Source organism: Watersipora subatra, chromosome 2 (assembly GCF_963576615.1).
Source record: "Watersipora subatra chromosome 2, tzWatSuba1.1, whole genome shotgun sequence".
Lineage (NCBI taxonomy): Eukaryota > Metazoa > Bryozoa > Gymnolaemata > Cheilostomatida > Watersiporidae > Watersipora > Watersipora subatra.
In genome coordinates, this window is record NC_088709.1 from 32,048,602 (window position 1) to 32,074,607 (window position 26,006).

General features: G+C 36.5%; 2 long non-coding RNA genes across 3 annotated transcripts; one reads left to right on the top strand and one right to left on the bottom strand.

The window, feature by feature from the left end:
* Window positions 1-19,827: 19,827 nt before the first annotated feature.
* LOC137387780 (uncharacterized) lies at window positions 19,828-22,632 on the bottom strand. 2 transcript variants are annotated; one of them, XR_010977947.1, is made up of 4 exons: window positions 22,409-22,632; window positions 21,798-21,956; window positions 20,904-20,998; window positions 19,828-20,801 (listed from the first exon to the last, which is right to left on the bottom strand). It is a non-coding gene; the product is annotated as an uncharacterized lncRNA (long non-coding RNA). The 2 variants fall into 2 exon arrangements; XR_010977946.1 differs by lacking the exon at window positions 20,904-20,998 and having other exon boundaries at window positions 19,899-20,801.
* A 708-nt stretch (window positions 22,633-23,340) lies between these two features.
* LOC137388699 (uncharacterized) lies at window positions 23,341-25,588 on the top strand. Its single transcript, XR_010977999.1, has 3 exons — window positions 23,341-23,398; window positions 24,728-24,847; window positions 25,485-25,588. It is a non-coding gene; the product is annotated as an uncharacterized lncRNA (long non-coding RNA).
* Window positions 25,589-26,006: the final 418 nt, after the last annotated feature.

A 26,006-nucleotide genomic window follows, 5' to 3' on the forward strand; every position in this document is an offset into this window, starting at 1 on the left:
TGAACTGCTACATACCTCTCTGTTAAATTGGCATACCTAACCATGGCTTCATTGTGTTCACTACACTGCATGGAATTCATATGCATAAATTTGTGCTTTACACTTTATAAACTGCCTGTGCTGCCTTGTGTCCTAACTAGCTCATTGACTAACTGCTCCTAACTAGGCAGTCTATAAGTTTTTTAAACCTTCTCAAAGCTTTTTTAAGCTTTAAAAAGCTTGTTAGGGCCTATTAATGCTGTTTAATACTTGCCTGAGTTTTTTAAAGCTTTTTAGAGCTTTTTAAAGCTTTTTTGAGTTTTATATAACCGCTAAAGTTCTGTAACCAGCTAGAGCATGAGCATATGTGGCCTCCCACTTAAATCATGATATTCAAAAAGTCATTTGTCAGTAAATCTCCGTCACTGAGTCTATATAAACAAAATTCAATGTATGTCTGTCTGTGTGTCTGGTTATAGCCATAAAGTTTCAGGAATGAAAAATCTGCAGCACACTGAATGTGAGCTTTGAACTATTCATTCTGTAGACAGGAATTTATCTACTACACAATATTTTCCACCTGGCTATACTATGGAATAAATTGTGGCACATACTTATTACACGCACCAATATTTCATGACTTAAAGCTAAACACTGCATCCAGCGTTATGGGTGAAACCATACCAGAAAAAAGATGTGCCCATATGTGAAGAAAAATTCTTGAACTCACATGACCGATGATAATAATGCAATCAGTATAGGGCTGTAGTTGGCACTGCAGCCGGTACAGTATGAATTACACAGAAATAAACATGGTACACATCAATGAACACAGTACACAGAAATAAACAAAGCACCTTCATTTACAGATTAAAATGGTAAATGTTGTATATGTTGAGTAAAAGTAAGTTTTCTGTGCAAAAGTTTAGTTAATACCTGTGCAATGCTGGGCACTCAGCCAGTCCTTTTTATGAACTGACAAGTTTATTTTACTTCATTTGATCAGCCATTTCCTTTATTCTATCAATAATTCATAGCATTGCAATGACCGCTTTCAGCTGTAATGATTATCTGATAGGTTACATGTGACCTACTAAACCTTCAAACAGCATCGGTTAGTGACTGTGTAGAGTTGAGTTGATGCCCTTGTAAGCTTAAACTATTCTAAGCAAATTCTATACCATATTAAAGCTCATTTGAAGTATTACTCTAAATTCTGGTAGATCAACTCTAGATGAACAACTAAGCTATACACACACATGAATGTATTCTATGGTTAGTAAACAATTAGTAGAGAAAACCCAGTTCATTAACACAAGCTATAGGTTAGAGAGTTACCTTTAGTTGAGTAGAGAGCTTAGGTAGAGAGATGGAATAGGTTGGATAAGGAAATATTAAGATATGGGAAATACTGGGAGTCTCAAATGATTATATACTAATAAATGTTACTATCGCACTTGACTAACACTGACATCCCGATAGCAATGTTTGAATAATTAATGTCTCTGATACCAAATTGAAGGAAAACAAGTAGCAGTTAGAATAAAAAATTTCTCATTTAAAAAAGACACTGAGACTAGAATGAATGCTGACATTTGATAGAGAAAATGTTGAGATAAACAGAACAAATTGTAAGCAGCCTACCTTTTTTAGTACTTTATCAGACGACACTAGGAGGCTGACACTAGTGCTCTACTCAGGTTTATCGCCTGAGTTAGGAGTCACGCTGCCTAGCAATCATATAATTGCATGACCTTAGTGAGTGTTTATCCTCTTTACAAAGTCTAACAATAACAGCTGTTATTCTTGCGTGCGACGTTGAGAGAATTGATTAAATTGTAAAATAACAAGGTTGCGACAATGTATAAACACACAAGCCCAATACGAGTGACTTGTGATACTAAAAGGTTGTTGCTTAACTAGAGTGTTCTATTGTCGACTGCACGACCCGCTCACACAAACTGAAAACTCGTGATGGTCCCACTCTAATTTCTTTCAAGGTCAATGTTCGACATACATTTGTTATGTTGAAATTGAGTAAGCATGATCAGCTGACAAAGAATGATGCATATTTGTTAAAATCAAATGAAAATTCACAAAAACCTTGCACTAGGGACCCTACTACACCTGATTACTAACCTGGTCTAGCTGAGTTCTGATAAATACTTGACTGATGGACCAATCTGCCTCCTAAACCGATATAATGCTGGATCTTCTTTGCAAACAGTTCATTTATATTTTTACAAATAACTTTTTTGTACTTTCTTGCAAACTAAATGTTGTAACTATTCCATGCAAACATACCTTATTTTTAGAATTAGTAACAAATATTCTATGGAAGAACATAAGCTAGTTTTATGGTGAGACAACTTACAAACAAAGGTAACTCAATTGGAGTTGGCACCTAGCGAAACATCACAAAATAAAAGAAGACTTTTACACATATTTCAATGTTTTTTATATTTTGTTATCTTCCTTCGAGCAGCTATCTTATAAAAAATATTTTAGAAAAACAGCCAATAATCTTAAAGTTACATCACCATGTATTCTTGCAACTCTGTAATATTGCTGGTACACAACTACAATAAATTCCTCAAATTCATCTCTCACATTTTTTTATCCTAAATATTTTAAATGTTTTCAAAGTTATAATAATGCAATTAAAAATTCATTATAATTTGAAATATGTTCGTTGACCATTTGAAAGGTGGTGCTACTAGTTTCCGTTATGAAGAGTGGCTGGTCTTTTTCTGTTTATAAAGTAGAAATCAGATATAAGTATGGGACAATCATAGTAGTCACAATCATAATCATAATATAGAATGAGATCCTTAGGTTGGTACCAATCATCCCTCCCTTCATAGCCACATTCTTCTAGCGTAGCATCAGAAGGGAGTATAGCGCTACGAAGCCTTGACTTGTCTCTGTATATGCGTATAGTACTAGAGGCTACATCTGTAATAATGGGAAAGTAGATGTTTTAATGGTGTTAGCAAACATCTACAGCTTTAATGCAGTTGTCATTGCAATAGAATAGATAACTCCTCATAAATATTACTGTCAGTATTCTTTACTCTGGACCTTCATTGAAATTGAGTAGATAACTCCTTATATGAGACATATTGATACTACTACATTGAAGAGTGTTCTTATCAACATTTTACACACTCAATACAACTTATTCTAATTGGGTAGATAACTCTTCACATCAAACATGCAAATAATATGATCTAAACACTACTATTGTTAGCATCTTATACTTCAAACACAGCTCTCCATCACCAACTGGTTAACAATTTTTATATACAGCCTTGAGATAACACAGCATTAAACATGACATTTAACTACAATTTATACTCTCAACAGTTCATTACAATTGGGCAGACAACTCTTTATACAACACATCAACTAGCATATTATATAGTCTGTTCACTAGCTTTTGCACTATTTATCTGAATTTTATGCAAAGTACAAGCCTATTAGATTAATATTTATAACTTGTTGCTATAAATAGTGTATTTTTATTACTAGAATCATTGCGAAACATTTTATAATAATCTGTATTAATTTATTTGCACCACAAAAGTGATTCCTAAAAGAGCTACTATAAATAGCAAGTAAGAATATGAAATAGTTATATTGATAACTGAGGTAATAACAGTAGTAATAATGATAGATAAGATATTGATAACTATGTTAAAAGGTACTTTTGATAGTATCAGGTGATAACATAAACAAGCACAGTCTTCTTTATACTTATACAATAGCTTTATTACTGATCTTATTAAATATGTCACTTCAAACATGAATATAGACTTCAAGGATATTATTAACTTATTAACACATTCGTGTATATATGTACAGGAGTTGTAGAAGGCATGCATACCTTGTTCTTGTTTGATCATCTCAATGAGTCCATATACACTCCTTGTTGATTCAACCACTCTGCTTACAGTACTAAGATGGCTCCTATTGCTCTCAACAAAAGCTAACATAATCAAACTAAGGTTGATGAACCTGTATAAATAGTCTGAGTATAGTGTCTGCACTAGTACCAAATTGTGTCAGTATTCTGTAGACTCTTTTTGAATTTTTGCTAAACTTAGTAAACTACTCCTTCCAACAGTTTAAAAATAAATTAATAAAACTAAACTATACAATCACATGATTGGCTTTTTTTCAATGTGGATGATTTGAAACTTGAAAAGATGAGATAACTCCTATAATAAAGGCCAATGCTGACCATCAAGTTTTTGAAGAAGTCAGTAAAAACCTGGAACAACTTTGTAATTTATAATAGACTGTAAACAAGAGCTTACAAAACAAAACTTTATACAGCAATTAATGGCCATAAAAATAGATGTTTTAGTAGTCCATGTGTAACTAGTAGCCACTTAAAAAGCTAATAATCGTGAGCTGTTAGTTAAGTAGACAAATGACTCACTTAGGTGAAGGTTGTTGCATCTTCCACAGTCCCAGTCCACATTTGTCGCAATGCTCTAGACTGTTAGAGTTGAGGCCTCTTTGTAGTTTGAGAGACTCTGCAGGTGTCTGTCTGTGAACATGTAAACAGGTTCCTGTCATTGACATACTTTAAAGACATACTTTTGCTATCACAGAGATAAAGTAAGTGAATGTAAGTATGCTCTAGTGTCATCTACTATATCAAGAAGCAGTGCCTGTGAGCAAAACTAGAATAGATTAAGAATTTGAAGAGGAGACCTTAGCTTCAACTGCAGTGCGCTAAAAGAGAAGACAAACATTGTATATTGTAGATATAGAAGTGATATACATGGATGTACAGTGGAACTGGTATTAACCAAAGACTCTACGTATGAAGTTTACAAGTTATGAAACATCTTTTGATAGACATTCTGCTTCGACCTGCGACAAATGTTTTTAGATACAAAATGCCTTTCATACTTTGGCCCGTTGGTTGGTCTCAGTACATTTGCTTTCCGCACGCTCGACGTACATCGTGTCTCAGTTTTATTTATGAACAAGAATGAATACACGTATGACGTACCGGATAAGTGTTTTGGTGATCGTTTATTACCTACTTTGGAATTATTATCTACCACTTACAAAGTAGGACAGCTTTCGCTTCTAGCAATTCAAGTTCTGTGTTATCTGTAAGATATTGAGTTTTAGTTTATAATGTTATACATATGTATATTTATTTACGATCATTAGTCCAAACATTTATTCTGAGTGAAACAGAAGGAAGCCTACAATGCAACAACCACTTTTCCTGACCACTGTCCTCCAACTTCCGTCGGTCATCGTTTTCACTCGTCTAGACGGACAACTCCAAAGGTAAACAAACGAACTACCAAAAATATTGTTTTTAGATTTTATTTATTATTTCTATGTTCGCTCTTTTTCCTATGCATACTTTTCTATATATTATGCAGTAATATAATTTTAGCATGTGGGTGTTACGAGTTGAAATCATTACATGTTAGAGTAAAGGTTAGAAGCTTCACAAAACTGACTTATACAAATGAGTTTTGTAAAGTCTTGCAACAGACTGGGGCAATTAAATGGGATGAATAGTTTCTGCTTATGAAGTTTTCTAAATAAGAAGCATTTTCCAAAAGGAGTTAATTTCTAGAGTAGATATTTCACTGTGCATGGTGACCAGAGGCTACTATACTAGAGCTTTCATTGACATTAGCTGTATTCTGGAGAGTTGTTAGCTCTTACCACTTTACATCACAAACGCCAGGGATTTATGGTTGAAGAGTAGACTTACTTCTCATTAACCTTTGAGCTTGTAACCATCTCCGAACCAAGGAGAGACTGCGTGACCTGCTTCACTGCATCTTGGCCATATGTGCTGTCCTGCCATTTTATATCTACAGGTATTGTCATATCATATTATTAGCGCCTTTAAAATTTAAAAAAGAAATATTCTGTTCATGCTGGATTGGATCTTGGACCCTCCCATTGGCCAGGCGAATATTTTACCAGTTGAACTTTATAAAAAAAATGTACTCACAAAAGCGCGATAACAACGCTAGCCTGTGATAAAATCGCGCCTTTCTGTGCTTATTTTTCTTGGTGTTCAGCCTATTAAACATCCTGTAACAAGCTACAAGCAATGTTAAACAGCCTATCTACCTTTCAGAAAAGACTGAGATTATTTTGAAGGCTGAATTTAGGGAATAGTGGGTTTTAAGACACCAATCTCTATAATTCTAGATCAGACTAAACATTCCCAACTTCCGTTCCTAAAAAGCTAGGTTACGTCACATATTTATGGGCAAGGTTTGTTGTGTCCATTGTGTCGTTTGCGACACCAATATTGAATCGCTGCGAAAAAGCCTTCAAAAACCAAAATGACTTTGAAAGTTAATGAACCAATATTTTGATTCCGCTGATTATGATTTTGAGTACAAAATCGGAATCAGCTTGTCTAATTTACTTATAAAATTAATGAAAGCTGATTTGTGGCAGTTATGCTTTAAGTAGGGTAAGGATACAATTATACGTATATAAAACCAGTTTTCATGTAAAGCCTTTCATATGCATAACATTAGATCACATGTTAACTTTGAACAAGGAAAAGTTAATACGACGGTAAAAAAGCACTTTACCGTTGACAAGGCTGGTTTTGTCTATTAAGGATGCTTCTGCAGGCAGCACTGAAGCTTTCATGACAACATCCTTTGAAAGGAATGTGTTTTTTGATGCTCTAGCATGTTCCACACTGAGTTGACTTGGCTAAAAATAGCACAATATGCACCCATGAAAATCTATAGTATGTTATTGTTAACAGACAAAATGAAACTAGCTCAATGTTTTTGCGGTTTTAACTTTACAATAATATGACCAAGTACATGTACATATGAAATACTACTTTCTAGTAATATACTAAGCACAGCATATTCTAAAGACAGCATAGCAATGGCTATCTAATACCTGAAGAAAACTGGAGTTGCCTAGATGTGTCCTTGCTTGGCTTATTCTCTGGTCAGCACCACTTCGACTACTCATAGACATTTCTGATAGTGAGGGTGACTTATCTAGTTCTTTTATAGGTATGTCAACCTGTCTGTTTTTATTTCCTCTTTCGTTTGATCGAGTATTTCTCTGGTATCCTGTAAAGTTCTTCACATTCCTCATAACATTCCTTTCAAGAACCTTCTGATTATCCCCATGTTTATTTTGCTTAGTAATGACATCCTGTAAGGACCCTGTAGGTGTGAAGGTAGCAAAGAGTTCATGGTGAAATGGAGACGTGTTCGGTAGTGATGGAAGAGAAATGTCAGAACACGTCTTCCAAGGGGCACACAGAGAGGTAGATTGCATGTTACCATCTTGCATAATTCTGTAGCTGCTGCTCTCAACTGTTTCATTGTAAACTGAGTCAATGTCTGATCGGGTCTCTTCTCTATCGAAGTGCTTTTTTTGTATCCCATCACCGTGACTACTGACGTTGGCAATGGAAAAATTAGCATTAGTCGATTCCGCCAAAATGCTTTCATCTTTTGAGATTTCGGTTTGGTTGCGAGTACAAATAACTTTTCTTCCCTTGTTTGGTGTCCTGTTTGTTTTGTAATCAGGCTCAACTTTATTGACAAATGCAAGTTGACTAGTTACTTCAGAAATGGACTTTCTGTTGCGGGTAATTGAAAGTGAAGTGCTATCACCGGCAGAGAAGTTGACTAGTGTTAGGGGATGATAAGCGGATGACTCACTATATGCAGAGCTTGACTGAATTTCATTTTCTTCACAGTTGGCCATAGATAAACACTCTGCTGACTTGGTATATCCTCTTTTGATCGTCCGCTTGACTTTTCTGGTTTTTATTGTATTTTGATTCCCATTCATTACTTTGTGGTTAATAGCATTGCCACGTTTTAAAACTAATGATGGATTCTTGATAGCTGTAGTTGTAGACCGAGCTTTTTGAAAAGCAACTTTCTTCATAGAAGGCAATGCGCATCTTTTATAGTCGGCTGTTGAATGTGAAAATGGCTGAGCTTTGCCATTTATAATTTCTTGCTTGATTATATTCCGGACATCAGGGTGTTTTTGTGTTTGGTTTCGTTTCACCGTACTTCGGTTAATATCAGCTGAACTAAATTGTTCAAGTTCATTTGTTGGGCATTTTGATAATTTAACTCCATTTTTCCGTATCGAGGTGAAACACAAACTCCTCTTAATACTTGGTAAAGAGATCAGTTTGCCGACTTTCTTCAAACTTGACTTTTTGTTACCTGATGAATCATATGTAGAATTTGCTTTAGAGACTGGTTGAATGGATGATCGTTGACAGTTTGGTCTGACACATCTAGGTAAGTGCTCCTCATGCTCAAAGATCAGAGAGTAAATATCCACACCAAGCAATTGTTTAAGAAGAAGGATCTTTGAATGAATCACATAGTCCAAGAGAGAGTTGGAGTGTAAGTTCACAATATTCATACTCAGATGAGTAGCTATGAGGCAGCCTGTGATGAAGGACTGATAATTGAAGTAGAATAACAATGAATTTCCATCACATTTCAGAGCTATAACCATATATTTACATTGTTGTCTCAAGGTAAACATTCCTAATGACCTTACTTTATTAGTTTTGTAAATAGTGATACAACATCTACTAGTTTATTCTCACACTCATCTAGTTTTAGTGTGGTAAGTGCCACCCGACCCCGTGTCTTTGTAGACAATTGGCTCATTTTGACCCAACTGGAAACTGAATGACGGGACTTCTAAAACGACGACAGAAAGGCTCAGAAGGGTCTGCAAGAAATTATTGATGTTTTCAAATTATACCACACACAGTGATTAAAATATACACTGTTACTTTTTACAATGAAACATATACTGTAGAAAACCATTGATGTTTTCAAGTTATACCACACACAGTGATTATTTTGGACTATCTAAATTATACCACACACAGTGATAGTGAGCCATCTCCATTGTCACAATATATATAGAAGTATAAGTTCTAATACGGAACATATATTGTACATACTTTCAGTATGTAATAAGTTAGTAATTATCTAAATATTCTTGTGCTGTTCAACTACAAATATTCAAAATACTAGCAGCATAAGCAGCTACAGACCTAATCAGTGATTAGCAGCATAAAATCAAACAATGAGTTAAAGAGACAATGAAAGCACCTTCACTCCTTCCACAGAAGTTATAATGTACATTGCCATTCGCTCCTGTTCAAATTAAATAACAGGGTATATGGTATTGTTTCATAATTATTCGTTTCTACTTATAGGTTTGCTAGTATCCTTTTTCATAGTCATAAAGATTCTGCTAGTAGTCTGGTGAATTTACCATTCTACTTTGCATCTCATACAACCTGATTGTCATCCTTGTTAATACTGAAAGGTTTTTGTATCATATTTTTTGTGTCTTTAGAGTAAAGATACTTAGCAGTTGAAAACCTAGTAAGAATGTGTTCTATTGATAGAGAGTGGCAGTCAGTTGTATTGCATCAGAACAGATGAGAAGACCAGTGACTAACCATTGCTAGCTTTGTTTTCTTCTAGAAAAGTATGTCAACTCCATTATACTGACAGAGTGCCAGGTATGCAACACAGATTGACCTTCTTTGTGTGCCAAGTTATGTTACACCAGGTTTTTCTATCAACCTAACAAGGATTTTGTTTCTCTGAGACAACCTAAAGTGACTGTTCATGTTAGTCTCCACACATACACTGTACAGTCAAAAATAAACTACAATAAGGTCAATAGTTCTGTACAGCATTGATAATGAAATGATCTACTAGGCAAATCAGACTCGTACAGTTGATGTAAATTGTTAGAACTGAACATAGATACTCATTAAACTGGCAATGCAGATAAATACCAGAGTTAATGAGTAACCATATACAGTATCATGAACATATATACTTGCTGAAAACTACTAGTGATTGCTTGTAGTTTTGATGTACATCAAGGACAGCACAACAAGCCTGACACATGCCAAACTTGAAATAATTAAGAAATTCTTAAAATAAATCATGTACAGTGCACCCTCAGGATACGATTACCCTGATATACGATTTTTTCACCTCATGAAGTTGAACATGGTGAGGTTTTCACCTCATTATATGACTTTTATTTCACAATATGAATTCAAGAAAATTTTTGCCCAAGTTCAAATTTGGCAGTCGGTGTGCTTAATATGTACGTCGAAATAACAAAGAGGCCGAAATACAGTTCGCCGAAAACATTTTCACAACGTTTAGAAGAGACACGATGACCGACTTCTCTGAGGTCAGCATTTCGCATTGGAAATCCTGTGAAAAGTACATAAGGGAAAGCACATATTCATCTTTAGCGTTATACTCCCTTTTACTATAAACTTTTATTCAGCATGCGTATATAACTACAAGTATCTATATTTAATTCGTTAGCTATGGCATCTGAGACCGATAAAAACATTCCAAGACAAAGGAAAAAAGATTTCCTCTTCAACAAAGTTAGAGGTTATAGATAAATAGAAAGAAGGCGCCTGTATTGTTAACCTTTTCGCGAGCAAATTTTCACGATTATATCAGACCCCTGGGCGAATTAATTTTCCGGAAAATCAATTTCTTTTAAAAGGTTTATACACTCTTTTGTACATGTATGTTGTTCTGTGCATATATTGTGGGATATTATGTAAATATCCGTAGCTTTTCAGTGATTAGCCGGTAATGCAAGGGTTGACTATTTTGAGAAGCCAGAGCTATTGAAAAGCTGGCTTTTCCCGAAAAGCTGGCTTTTCACGAAAAGCTGGCTTTTCATGGAAAGCACCAGCTTAAAGCAAGGAATAGCTGGGAGACTAACAGGTCTCGCTATACAAGCAGGCATTAAACAGATGCTTGGCAGAAGGCTCTGTGGAGAGCAAGTGAGCTGATCATCTGTATTGCCGTGCTTCTACTGACAAGCAATTTGCGCTGTGGAGATCGGACTTGAGAGTCCATTGGGTAGCAGTGAGGCTGCTGATTTGGTTTGCCTACAGGTTGGCAGATTTGTACTGCCGTGAGATCGGTGACAGCATTCTGCTGTGGGCATGTTTCGCCGTGGTGGTGAAGGCTGGTGGCAAAGGGGAGGTTGGTGTGTCATCGTAGCAGCTTGGCGCTGCACAGCAATATCCTCGTTATATTGCTAACATATATATATATAAACATGCATATGTATACATGTACATATATGTCCAGATATATATATCTATTATAAATGAATAAAAACGTATAACATAAAAATATTTATATATGTAGATCTACTATGGGCTTTGCAGAAAGATTCCAGTGGGCATCTGCAGATGTCGAGGAGAACAGCTCTTTCTGAGTACAATTTTGAGCCATCAGCGCTCACGAAGAGGGAGCTGTTTTTGATAGGTGGCCGACTGGTTGGCCACTACCCTGTGGCAGAGTGGCTGCGTCCGCAGTGCAGTTTTTTAAAACGGCTGGGCTGCAGTGGAGCTTGGGACTCTCCTGTCGGCAGTCTGGCTGATGAGCTCTTGGCAAGAGCCCGCCGCGAGGACCCAGTCAAAGGAGTTTGGAGGGTGAACCCTCGTGGTTCTGTTACAGTGTGAACTGATGCAAGCTCTCTTGGCATGGGTGTGGCCTTGGAGGTCGATGGCAACATTGTGGAGAATGCTTCATGGCTCCGAAAGGAGTCTGACCATCAGCACATCAATGTTGCCGAGTTGGAGGCGGTTGGTCGGGGATCAATTTGGCAATTGAGTGGGGGTTCAAAACTTTTACGTTGGCCATTGATTCGCTTACAGTTGTTAACTGGTTGACCAACACCATTGATAGACGAAACCGCGCCCGAACAAAGGGTGTTGCGGAGATGCTTGTGAAGCGTCGTTTGGGGGTGATCCAATGGACACTATAGCCGAGTATGGACTTGCAGTGTCTGTTCACTTTGTTCCTTTCGTAGAAAATAAAGCTGATCGGATGACCAGGGTACCAAGGCGTTGGCTAAACCGAGAGGCTGACTGTGAAGCAGCTGAGGTGTTAGCTGTGATTGTCAGTGGCGAAAGTCCTGAAGACGCCATTTGGGCAGCACATTTGCCGCACTATTTGGGGGTTGACAGGACGCTTTACCTTGCACAACAGATTCGTAATGATCTGTCACGGGAGCAGGTAAAGACTAACTTGGCTGGGTGTGAGGCATGCCAGCGCATTGACCCTGCATTGCGGGGCGAGAGTATTGTGGCCGTTGGAGATTTGGCTGTAGAGGAGAACTGGTGCCGAGTTGCTATTGATGTGACTCATTATGGTGACAGTCCTTTTCTGTCAATGGTGGACTGTGGCCCGTCGCGGTTTGCCATTTGGCGTAGGCTGCAAACTGAGTCTGCAGCCTAGATAGTGACTCAGCTGTGTAGCACCATGGTTGAGCTCGGGCCATGTTATGAGTTGTTGCTGGACAACTCAGCGACGTTCAGGTCAGCAGCTGTTCATCAGTTTGCACACAGGTGGAGAATTTCTCTTCGTTTTCGAGCTGCCTACACCCCTGGCGGTAATGGAATATTTGAGAGAAATCATCGGACAATCAAGAGGATTGCCGAAAGGAGTGGGATCACCCTGGAGGCGACTTTTTGGTATAATGTAACGCCTCGGAAGGAAATGGAGGAGACCTCTGTTCCTTCGAATGTGCTATTTCGATACCAATGGCGAGTGCCCTTTGATATCAACAGTAAAACATCTGAGGAAGATGTTGAGAGCTGTTTTAGTGTGGGTGATGAGGTGTGGGTGAAACCATACCCCCATCTTGCATAAAACAGTGGAGGCTAGGTCAGGTTACCAGCGTCGTCTCTTAGCACACAGTGTGTGTGGATGGCACGCCTAGGCATGTAAGGGATGTCAGGCGATGGCGCTATGGCAATGACATAGGTACTGACCATGTCAGCCATGAACCTGTCAGTGACATTCGACCTAGATCATTGGGTTTAGGTGGCAACCACTTTCCGGAAGTGGATGCCGTCAATATGCCGCCGGTGGAGCTGGCTATTGACCCTGTACTGCCTGTTGGGCCTCTAAGTGAGGCCGATGAGGAGGCGACAGAAAATCAGGGAGGCGATGGAGCGCAGCTGCCAGCTGAGGAAGTCGAACCCAAGGCTAATGCAGACAGGCCAGCGGTCGAAGCGGCTAGACTGCCTGAGCAGCCTGAACCGCCTAGACGGTGGCAGCGTTTGTGACGGCGTCCTGCGTATTTGGATGACTATGAGTGCTAGTCACTCGAGACCAATGCATCTTTCTTGTGAGCTTTGTAAGAAGCTGGGGGAGATGTGGGATATTATGTAAATATCTGAGGCTTTTCAGTGATTAGCCGGTAATGCAAGGGCTGGCTATCTTGGGAAGCCAGAGCTATTGAAAAGCTAGCTTTTCACGAAAAGCGCCAGCTTAAAGCAAGGAAAAGCTGGAGGCCTAACGGGTCTCGCTATATAAGTAGGCGTTAAACAGATGCTTGGCAGAAGGCTCAGTGGAAAGCAAGTGAGCTGATCATCTGTATTGCCGTGCTTCTACTGACAAGCAATTTGCGCTGTGGAGATCGGACTTGAGAGTCCATTGGGTAGCAGTGAGGCTGCTGATTTGGTTTGCCTATGGGTTGGCATATTTGTACTGCCGTGAGATCGGTGACAGCATTCTGCTGTGGGCGTGTTTCGCCGTGGTGGTGAAGGCTGGTGGCAAAGGAGAGGTTGGTGTGTCATCGTAGCAGCTTGGTGCTGCGCAGCAATATCCTCGTAATATTGCTAACATATATGTATAAACATGCATATGTATACATGTACATATATGTCCAGATATATATATCTATTATAAATGAATAAAAATGTATAAAATAAAAATATTTATATATGTAGATCTACCAAGATAAATATAGATATATATTGTATATCTTTTTATGATACAAGTGTACACTTTAATAAGCACAATTTCTGTATATATCCAAAAGCATTCTCCTTTACAAAGGCCTACATCACAGTCTTTGCACCATGTGCTTATTCTTGTCTTTTTGTACCAATGACACAGCATCTACTGGAGTAAATACTGGACCTTTCACTACTACAAACTGATGAATGGTAGGAGATTTATCTCTCTTCATATTGGTAATATTTCTCCAGGCACTGGCATCACCCCACCAGCCTCATCATCATTACTGCTACCAGCTTCTTCGTCAATATCACTTCCAGATGTAAAATAATTAGAATCACAATTTGAACCTGATTCATTGTCATCTTTGGCTACTAAATCTAAAGTCAGTCAGCTGTGATTCTCTTAGTAACTCCGGTACTAGTACTTGCTGTATTAGAATAATCACGGAGGGTTCTCTTAGAAGTTTTCATGACGATAAACTAAATTAAAACTCTCGAAGCTTTGAGTAAAAACGGCTAAAACAGAACCAAAACGAAAAAAATAATTAAAAATTATTTAGAACGTTTTTCTAATTTTTTTTCGCAATTTTTATTCATTTATTACTGCTAAAAACGATTGTTTTGAGCAAATAGAAAACATTTTTTTGAGGCTAACTGAAAGCAATATATCGTAGCTTGCTATCGATCGAAAAAGTAAACAAAAGACGGCATTTAGCTAACCAAAAGCCGCAATAAAATAAATGTTTCTATGGTGACAAAAATGTCGCTCTGCCAATTTGAAGGAGTATCGCGAAGTGACAAAAATGTCGCTTTGCCCGCGAAAGGGTTAATATTGCCAAAGAACATGGTCGCAACCAATCAACCATTGCAATAATTATTAAAAACTAGAACTCCATTAAAGCAAGCACAAGGATGAGCTTACGACTGACGATTTGAAGGCCATGCCCGAGATCAGCATTCAAGAGGAATTGATTTGGTGGCGCCACCACCATTTGGTGGCGGCGAGGAAGTAAAGCAGACAGAAAGACCTACATCGGCTAAAAAATTTCAAGTATGTAATTTACTGATGCGGACTGGTACATAAAAACTATACTGTACAATGCATGTATAACGTATATCATTATTTATCTTCTTTGTGTGGCATGTTTTTTTTGTTTTATTCATTTCATTTTATGTTTTACTTTGTTTTATTTATTTCATTTTGATTTTGTTTTATTTTTTTGTTTAACCATGTCTTTGCAGGCGGCCCTGTTTTCTACTGCGTAAATACAAATCATTTTATGTATGTAACTCATATAATTAGCTACTCAAGATAGTTGAAGCATCCACATTACTTTCTAAAACTTGCTAAAGCCTTGTCCTCTAGGGTATAAATAGGTACAAACTTCTGTATGTATGGTTACATCGATTCTTGTGCACGTTTCATACAAGACAAACTACTGTACAACCTTCCCTAGTTCCTTTTACAAGCGTTAGCTAGCTAGCAATTTTCAGCATTGCCCCAGCATTTACAGTGCACTAGCAAGCATCATCTTCAATAAGTGATCAAATAGGCTATCTTCTACATTGCACCAAGTTAGTTTGCTTTCTTAAAGCACTTTCTGCACCAGTATGAAAACTGCGTCTTTCTGGCCATTTCTGCTTTTCAGGACCCAAAAGTGGTAAACGTTTTCTTTTAAAACCAGTAGAAAAATTTGACAGGATTAGACAACTTCTTTCAGCCTGCTAAAACAATTCCATTTCATTACGTATTAAATTTATTTTCAAGTGTACAGTAACATAATTAGCATTGATACGCCTTTGCCTCCTCTTTGCTCTACTCGCTACATGTACCAGCTCAAGTCACGTTACTCCAAAGGTATGTACGTTTTGTATAGTAAATAAAATTTCATTTTCGATAGCCATTAAACGGTCAAGTGTGCGAGAGGCCGCTTTCGATAACTGCATCACTCGGTCTTTCTTGTTGAATTAGGTTAAAATAGGTTTTAACAAGAAACACTAAATGTTATAGTGAAAATAAAGACAGAAACTAATCAAGGATAAAAACTTTGTGATAAAAAGTTGAAATTCAGTAAAATAGTTAAGCTACATACTAAAACTTAAAGGTTGACTTGCAACAAAATTCACATTACAGTTATTTGGTATCAAAAGATTCACCATGTCTTACTCTGTTGTGTTGTAGGTGCCAAATATGTGGAAATGTGATTACAAGCCCTTAAAAGCTCAAAAACAAAAAGCCGCCGTAGATTGGAATCTCTTTATTTATCTGACGTAGTTATTACAGTTTGGTTATCGTCTTGTCAAGTGATGTTCTCACATGTATTGAAAGGCCAATAAAAAGCTCACTATAAAACATATCGTAGCACTAGTTTATGACAAACACTTCGGGTTTTACCGAAGTCCCCGTATTAAATATAGATGCTCGCTACTTTAGTTTTGTTTCGGCATTATTCAATCGTCAAGTCGTAATTTGATCACGTGACCCAATACTTCGCAAATAATTTTTGCAGCACTTTTCGATTATCACAGGTAACCAACAGGCTCGTCATGATTATTAGACAATGATATGTACTCCTTCGAGTTAAGGTTAAAAAGTTTAACGATTTTGTACGGTAAGTTATAAGATATCAGTGCTAAAAGTGACAGCATTACAATGAGGATAAAACAGACGCGTAAGAACAGTAGACATGGTTTTATTGAACGCGTGAAGTATATTTGTGAAAATATTTCGACGAATGAGGTTGCATGAAAGTGTAAACAGAAACCATCCTGTAACAACTACATCCCATTTGAGCCGTTTTGGAAAGCGAATCCAAACTACGGCGGTCTCGCGTGGCTGCGATTAACTGTTCGTTTTTTACCTTTTAATAGCTTGCAATCACATTTCCATATATTTTGCACCTACAACACAACAGAGTAAGACATGGTGAATCTTATGATACCAAATAACTGTAATGTGAATTTTGTTGCAAGTCAACCTTTAAGTTTAAGTGTGAGTTTAGTAAGCTAAACTTATTTGAAGTGAATTCGAAGTTTATGTTATACATACGTCTTGAAGGTAAGAATTCCTTACCGTTAGTACTGCATTTGGTACACACATTATAATGTTGCATTCTATTGCAGATCATAACCATTAAAATACACTAAATACAATACAGTTACTGTAGGTAATTATAATCACTAAAGTTAACATGCTACTATGATACTGATTTTTAAATGTCCACATTTTTATAAATTTTTGACGATTTTTACCCGGGAATGTTTGCATTGTATAATTACAATGGTCTCAATACCCCTACAAACAAATTTTTCACCATACAATGCCAACCCTTGAACAGATCAACATCGTATCCTGAGGGTGCACTGTAGTTCAATTTAAAGACGCTAAACTAATTAGCTTTAAAACGACAAAATAATATTCTCTCTCATCGATAGAATGTTCTATTTTATTTGATGTTAGATAATGTCATCATTAAAAGGATAGCTAGTATAACAGAGGTTCTATTGACAAAATGAAATAGTATTACATTGGAAAGCCAAGTGGCAGCCTAAATCATTTAATGATGAGTTCCCATTTAGAATCTCTGACTATGAATTTGGGTCAAGATGCAATTACTACAACAAAAATCTAATTGCAATCAGCTGCGCTTACTTACAACAGTGTAATATATTATTGTTACGGCATCTGTGAAACTAGACAATTCAGATTTTGCAAAATAATAAATGCATTTTTATTCCATCAGTGTCATGCCTTCAATTTTAGTCCTTGACTGACGCTGCTACTATTATCATTTGTAAGTAGTCGTCTGACGGCCATTTTATTAGAAATTGTATTTCTTTTAAATTCTTCACTTTAGCTGTTCAACAAATTCGCCTGTAACAATTGTAACGGCTCACTTTTCTTGGTATGAGAATTAATGCTGCAAGCCAAGAATATGACCAAATATTTAGCCAAAAATTTCAACAAAAAAGTGATTACATAGTAACGATTAAGTGAATATCTGTGCTGCATTTTATTAATGATAAATACTATAGATACAGTAATTCATTTGAGTTTTGATAGTTTTCCTAAGTACCTGAAGTGATCCTGCGTAGCTTATTTATAAATTAACGGTAATCAGATCAGATTAAAAAGTTTCCCTTAAAATCCTCAAAATGAGGCAACAGCGTGGGAACTCTTAGCAAAAAAATTCTGCTCAATGTTTTAATTTTACTTTTGTTAGTGGCTATATTAATATTTCTGGTCTATAATGATATATGCATGTACTTTGTCCATCATGGTGATAATGATGTTTTTTTATTATTTTGAAATTATATTGTTTTAACCCGTACTACATAACTATACATGCATATATTTTGTCTATCGTGGTAATTTAGTATTAATTAGTATTTGTATTAATAATATTTTGCAGTTTAGATTAAAAGTAAGACAGTACAGAAAATAAATAAAATACACCTGCAAGTACTTCACTCATCTACAACTCTACTTGGTTTGTCGTGAATGCCTCTGGTTGTTCTTGGCCAAAAAGAGTTGAATAATGCTGTGGTTTTTAATGCTGGCACAAACAAGCCATTTTTTTGTCTTGTATTGTGCGAGTGTTTTCTAAAAATATCAAATGAGTCGTCTATGACATTTCTTGCTTTCACCTTTACAAAGAGAATTAAGCTTTCATCTTGTTTTCTCTTCGACAATCAAGGAAAATTTGTGTCAGCTTGCAGCTTAGTAAAACTAACTGTATTTTTCAAACGAAAAATAAAACAAAGAGTTCTATTTTGAATGTTTTCATGTCATTTGTCAGGCATGGATCCCAAGCCTGACACTCGTAATTAAGAATTGGTCGAACAAGGGTCTCGTAAGCCACTTCTTTAGTTTTGGTGTCTGTATATTTTAAAACTTTAAGCATTCTAAAAAGTATGGAAGTTTTGGAAGAAACGTTATTTATATGTTGTTCCCATTTTCGATTATTACTCGACTCAATGCCTCAGTAGGGATGGGAACTGGCATTCTGGAGCAGCTTCCCACTAAGAAATAAACCTTTGTTGTGAGTTCATTTGCACAATGAAAGTACCGAGCACTTTTTAGCATTAAAAGATAGTTGCCATGTTATGGCCTAAATTTTAAGTTTAGTAAGGTCAATTTGTAGGACGTTACTTTTATCTCGGGTATTATAAAGCAAAGCATCATCTGCAAATAATCAACATTTAGATATAATAACTAAAGGTACATCGTTTATGTAATTTAAAAATAAAAAGGGTCCTAACCACGGGCTAGCCGGGTCACGAACTCAAGGATTTTCGCCACGCTCATACAAAACAAAAACAACAGGGTAGACACACTTTTCGCGGTCTTCCACACGAATATTCAAAAATACTAACAGATGTCAATTCTATCGGTCAAACACAACCTACTAATGGATGAGCAACCTATTAATGTATCCGAATACCTCATATAAAGTAAGCCAACCAGGTTACATAAAGGTTAATACCCACTTTATCTCTGGAAATATGCCTGCCCGCGGTTTTTGGCCAAGATTAACCAGGGTTCATCATACACAAAAATGTATATTACGGGTTCCGGAGGGACCCCGTTCTGTTTATTAAGTTCGGGCGTCCATATAAACACCCTGTCCCGAATAGAAGCCACAATGTAAGCTAATCACAACGCCATACAATACGGTACCTACGCGCTAGTTGTAGTAGTGGAGTGGTAGTTCCATTGAACTTAAAATCCCTGGAATGGCAATCACGTGACTTTTACGTTGATAATAATACGTAAACGTATGCGCCATATTGGAGAGCTAATCGAATGCTAGTACCGTTTGTAAACAAACGGTGAAAAATGACAGAAATGTACATGTTGAATAGTTATTTTCCAGCTGGGTGTTAATGAAAGCTACTCCTACACAACGTTTAGAGAACCCTGATAGAAGAAAACCTATTTATAACATATGGAGTAGGATATATCAAATGATAAGTAGATGTATAATAGATTTTCGTGGACCATGTTACTCATACAAACTGTTGTATTACAAATGCATAAACCCAGCAAATGATATATTCAGGCAAATAACAACTGTTCCATTATATTAAAATTTATATTACATATGCATAAATGCATATGGAAAAACTTAGCACATGAAGTATTTCGATAAAAACAACACATAGGTATGCTGTCAAAACAGAAACTGTTTTCAAGATTTAAGTGATAATAGCTTATGAATGTATGATATGTATAATACAGTATCTGTAAAAGATGGAATGAACTACTGCAACAACTAAACAGAAATTAAAAACCGTTGTAATAGAGAATAATCAAAATAATGCAAACAAGGAAATGCAGGAATTAGTGTAATCAGATGATTAAACTTATACATACACGATACAGAAACTGTGTAAAAGGAGATTTGTATAGAAGTGGATATTGAGCCAAGGTGCATGTTTCTTAGAACTAAATTAGATTAGGAATAACAGCACAACAACAGCTGCAGATGAATATTACAGTGATTATATTGTTACTGGCCTTTAAAAAGTACTACTTTAGTATTGTATGCCACAAAGATGCACCTTGCAGTTTGAGTGCAGGATTTTAGCATAATGATGCTGTCGGAGATCATAAAACGACTGAATGAAGTTTTTCATCAATGATGCAGTGGTTGGATATGCCATCTGCCGTATCCGTAAGGTGTTTCCCAAAGCATAACACATCACTAGACCTTACACTACTGATAAAATACACCACACAATGGAGTGGATCTGGCTTTGTATGAATACGAAAGTATTGATCTGCAACTAGCAGGATCCTGATGACATCGTCTGATGGACGCACCAATCCTCCATTGTTTTGTAGCTTGAGTAGAGTATAGAGATGTCGGTACTGGATATTTGACTTAGTGGTAACCAGCAACTGACGGCCAATGTCACGACAGCACTTTAGTTAGCTTTTGCACAATGTAGCCAGCTATATAGACTATACTGTTACCTATAACAGAAATTTGACATCTGAAATCATTGAGTTCCACAAACTGATCAACTTCTGGAGTAGCCAGTATGATGAGAATCTCGTTTTGAGCAGTAACATTACCTGTCTTACTAGCATCTGATTCTGCACCACATTTGATGATAAGTTTGCGAAGGTAGCCTTAAACTGAGTAACAGTAGGATTATTATTCCAACCCCCTAAACAAAAGCATCAATTATAACAATTACATAAAATCAACAAAAATGAATGTCTTATTCACATAAACATAGTACCCTTAATAAACAACCATACAAGTAATAAAATAAATGAAAATAAAACCGCTCAAAATGCTACCATATCGCTATGCAAAATGAAAATGTAGCAATTTTCACTGGAAGTCATTCACACCCATCTTAGGCATAAAGCTTAATGGTTGACTTGCAACAAAATTCACATTACCGTTATTTGATATGAAAAGATTCACCATGTTTTACCCTGTTGTGTTGTAGGCAGGGTTGTTGAAAATCGATGATTTTTTTTAAATCAAAAAAATCGATTTCTATTGTTTTATTTGATTTTTTTTAATTTAAATTGATTTTTTTGATTTTTTTTGTTCCAAAAAGATGTTTTGTGTTCTAAATTGCAAGTTATTGCTATCAATTTGGAATTTATGATTTGCAGGAGTATTATGTAGTTTTATTACAACAACTAGGAAATGAAAAAAACATTTACACAGTTAACATTCGATAAAAAGGACAGCATAATTTATGCGTTGGACATTAAATCCCAGAAACAAAGATGAAGAATCACAGAGAACAGATCACACAACTGCTAAGCTGCAGACATATTCATAGGCACTTGCTGTGGCAGCTGTCACTGTTTTGGGTGCTGTTTGAGGCTTCTAAATTTTTTTTAGATATAGCTACTTTAAGTTGAGCAACCTTGCAGCACTGTGCTTGACAATATGGTTTTAAATTTAATCATTGAAAAGTATCATTCAACATTGAAAAATATTACCTTTAAATGGCTTCAGTCGAACGTTTTAACCTGCTGTTAAAACATGGATCATTGAAATGTTCGTTGCAGATAAGTGCTCAAGGATCAGGCTTATTCACTCTTCTGCGGTTGCGATACCATTGTAAATAACGAGAGTTCTCAGTTGCTTTGTTTGGAAATCTAAAAATTAAAATGAAACTGTAGTAGTTAGTTAGCAACAGTAGTAATAACAATAGTATTATTACTCTTATCTCCTTACTGCTAGCTAGATCCAGGTACAACAATAAATAATATTATAAGCACGACAAACACTTCCTTCAAATATAAATATTTAGAAATAACCTAATGGGGTGTAGTTCCAAACTATTAATATAAAAAAAATTCAAAATTTAAATAATAAAAAACCTTCGTTCTGAAGGAAGAACATTTCACTCACTAGCTTATAAATTTATCTAATCACCGACAAAATACAGTCAAACTCGTACACTCAGTAGTGACACTGATCGACTCTCACTCACCCAGTGACTAGTGTAGTAGAACTAACTAGTAGCAGTACTAACTAGTAGTAGCACAACTATTAGTAGTCGTAGACTTGAGCAATAGTAACAGAACTAGTAGTAGAAGTGACTCACTTGTGAAATGTCATGCCTTTTCCTTTAAAAGTCCATTCTTGCGGTTTTTGCAGTTCATGGAATAGCAATAGCACTGTGCACCTACACCCTTATCTCTCGTACATAAATTATTAGTAGCAATCTCAGTAGCCTGTTCCTTTGATTGAGCGGTGTATTCGTGACCTTCCATAGCTGTTAAATCTGAAATTAGATTTCTTTCTCACATTGAACACAATGAAATTAACTTGAACATTAACTGATAATGGCGTCGACCGGATTTCCGTACTCGCGAATGACCCCTTGCCATTCCAGGGGTTTTAAGTTCAATGGGTAGTTCATTTACGTGCTCATGATTTATTCAACGCGTGAATTTGGTTGGCTTAAAAATAGTTTAAGTTTTGGTACGGGGACAATGGACCCACCCGATAATATTAAATAACGGACTACCTACAGAACCCGTAAGAGACATTTTGGTGTATGATGAACCCTGGTTAATCTTGGCCAAAAACCGCGGGCAGGCATATTTCCAGAGATAAAGTGGGTATTAACCTTTATGTAACCTGGTTGGCTTACTTTATATGAGGTATTCGGATACATTAATAGGTTGCTCATCCATTAGTAGGTTGTGTTTGGCCGATAGAATTGACATCTGTTAGTATTTTTGAATATTCGTGCGGAAGACCGCGAAAAGTGTGTCTACCCTGTTGTTTTTGTTTTGTATGAGCGTGGCGAAAATCCTTGAGTTCGTGACCCGGCTAGCCCGTGGTCCTAACACAGATCCCGTGGTACCCCTGACAAGACTTCACAACAGGATGACTCTTAGCCATCGTCTACAAGGGTTACAGAGATTACGCCTACAAGAGGATTCGGCTACAAGAGGTTTCGCCTGCACTTCCTGGAGGTTACGTCTACACTTCCTGGAGGTTACGTCTACACTTCCTGGAGATTACGTCTACAGTTATGGAGATGGTGCATACCATTGATTGTTGAAGAAAAAATGTAAGAAAAATGGTAAGAAGTAATGCAATAATAGTGTTTTCACTTAACATTGATTGAAAAACATACTATTGATTAAAGTCATCTATCAATCAGAACGAAAATCGTGGAAGTGTAAAATAAAAACAATTTATTATCTCCTTTCCTTTCTTGGCTTTCTTAACGATTACTACCACTGCTACTATTACTACTGGTGGCTGTTCGGAGCCACAAGAACGCTAAGATGTGTGCTTAAAATCTCAAAGCTTTGGTAGATGCTTTGAGTCTGATAAAATCATCACCACCTTAGGGTGGTAGTACCATTCGTTGTACTACGAATTATTATTTATTGATAGTTTGTAATTAATTAATAGTCTGCAACTAACGGTGAACTAGTATTAATAATTCGATATATTGGGCATTGGTCTGTCTGCTTATAGTAATTTAATAGTCAAACGAGTGTGGGTAAATGAATGAGACAAAATAATATGATTATTTGCGAATAAATAACAAAAAAATAAATAGTTGTTTTATAACTAAATTGTTCCATTCTTCTGGTCACTTTTAATGTTTTACGCATTGCTTTGTTTTAGCTTGCTTTGTAAAACATTGTTTTAGCAATGTCTTATGCATTGCTAATATATACATAGTAGTAGTAATATTATATCTTTGGTATATTATACCATATACATAATATATATTACATATAATTATGTAGTGGTTTTATTATTTTGTGTTGCAAGCAAGGTTGATTGATCGAAAGGTTGAATCATGAGTTAAAACTGTTTGTCTTGGGATGGCTAATTGTGATAAGTAACATTACATTAAAAATTTCATCCTCTGAGCAGTACAATTAGTCTAAAACTGTAAATTATGAAACGCCAATACCGTGTAGCAGGCTGTACGCTACCATTTTCCATGTATGTAGCTTTGTACGCAACATCTAAATTACAAGTCCCAGGTAGCGAATGGGACCAATGTCAATATTGGTATATTGATATTGGTCCTGATCAATAAGTCAATATCACCACCCAGAATTTTACTAAAAACATTATGACAAAGTTTAACTCATCTGTCTTTCAAGGTTTCAAAATAATTAATTTCTCATAGTTGAAGAAAACTAACTCTGCTTTTTTGTTTATACAAAAATCTCAGTGTAGCGTTTTGAGTTCACTTTAGTAAAGTAATATCCTTTGTAAGGTAAAGGTCCCAAACCATGCAGCCATACTCAGGACCAGGTCTAACTCGTGAAGTATCAGCTATCTTTCTTGTCTTTTGATCTGCATCTTTCAGAACCATTGTAAGCATGCCGATTAATTGCTTTTCCTCGGATTCAATTTTAAAAATATGTTGATTAAATTTCAGATCACTCTGCAACTCTACCACAAAATAAGGATTAGAAGTCACACTTTGAAGATGGTGATCATATAAGATGAGAAAGTTATTTGTATCCATCGGCAAAGACGACTTGCCAATAGAGAGATGGTAATACTTTTGTGGATTAAATTTCAGCTGCCAAATTTTGGCTCAAGATTCAAGAGAGCATAAATCTTGTTGCAGCATGGGAGCTTTGTCTTGTGTAGCTGTTGAGGCTTTGTGTTATCAGCTAAGTTGTCAGTTCATCTTCGGCCACTTTCTTGGCACTCGCATGGAGTCCCTTAATACCTCGTCTCTTAGCCTACCAAGCATCATTTTATGCAATATGTAGCAGGCACAAAAATAGCTCTAGACTCTCTCAACAAGCGGTTTGGGAGTTGTCTGTTAGAGTTTTGCTGTTGTTGAACACACGACTCCTTTCTTAAAGCTAGTCTAAACAGGCTAAATTAGCTCATACAATGATTAGCAGGGCTTTTGGCTCACAAAAATGAAGCAAAAGTTTAATCATTATATTACTGTTTGAACATTTTAGAATATTATACCTATAACCTAGCTTAAGTTGATTTGTTCTGTATCTTGCAAAAATCTTGCAAAATCTTGCATTTGTTCTCTGTGCAAATTTTCTTATCCGCTCAGTGTTGGGTTTCTGATGTATCGAGCTAGAGAAAGTAAATTGCATTATCATACTTTCTAATATTCTCAAAAAACATATTGCTTTTTTATGACCTTCTACTCTACTTTGTAGAACATTGAAAGTCGATTGAGAAAGAATGATGACAGTCAGAAGATAGGGTGATATGACGATACATACGTTATTGTACAAATACTAGTACAAGTACAGATACTACCTGTAAAGTGTAAAGTCAGCTAGTACCATTTCCTATGCACTCACAAATTACAGTTCATTGTAATGTCTATAGTTCGCTGCCACCACCGGGCCACGCATGAAACCCATTAACCTTGCCGAAACACATTAAAATATCAGTTATGCCATAATTACACTGCTTATTAAAACATACTCATGCTGCCGCGCTGGAAACGGTTTTTCTAAACGACTTCCACTGGTTTCCTTAATGGTGACATTGTACGTGCTGACTCATATTTGCCTTTACATATATATACGCCAGTTTCAGATTAGCCACACAGTATCAGTTTTAGTGCTGTGGGCAGCATGTAACTCAGCACAGAAAGTTTTATTATCAATAAGTGACAAAATTATAAGTGAGAGACTAGCAGGCCTACGGAGGCAAAAGGTCAGTTTTATTAT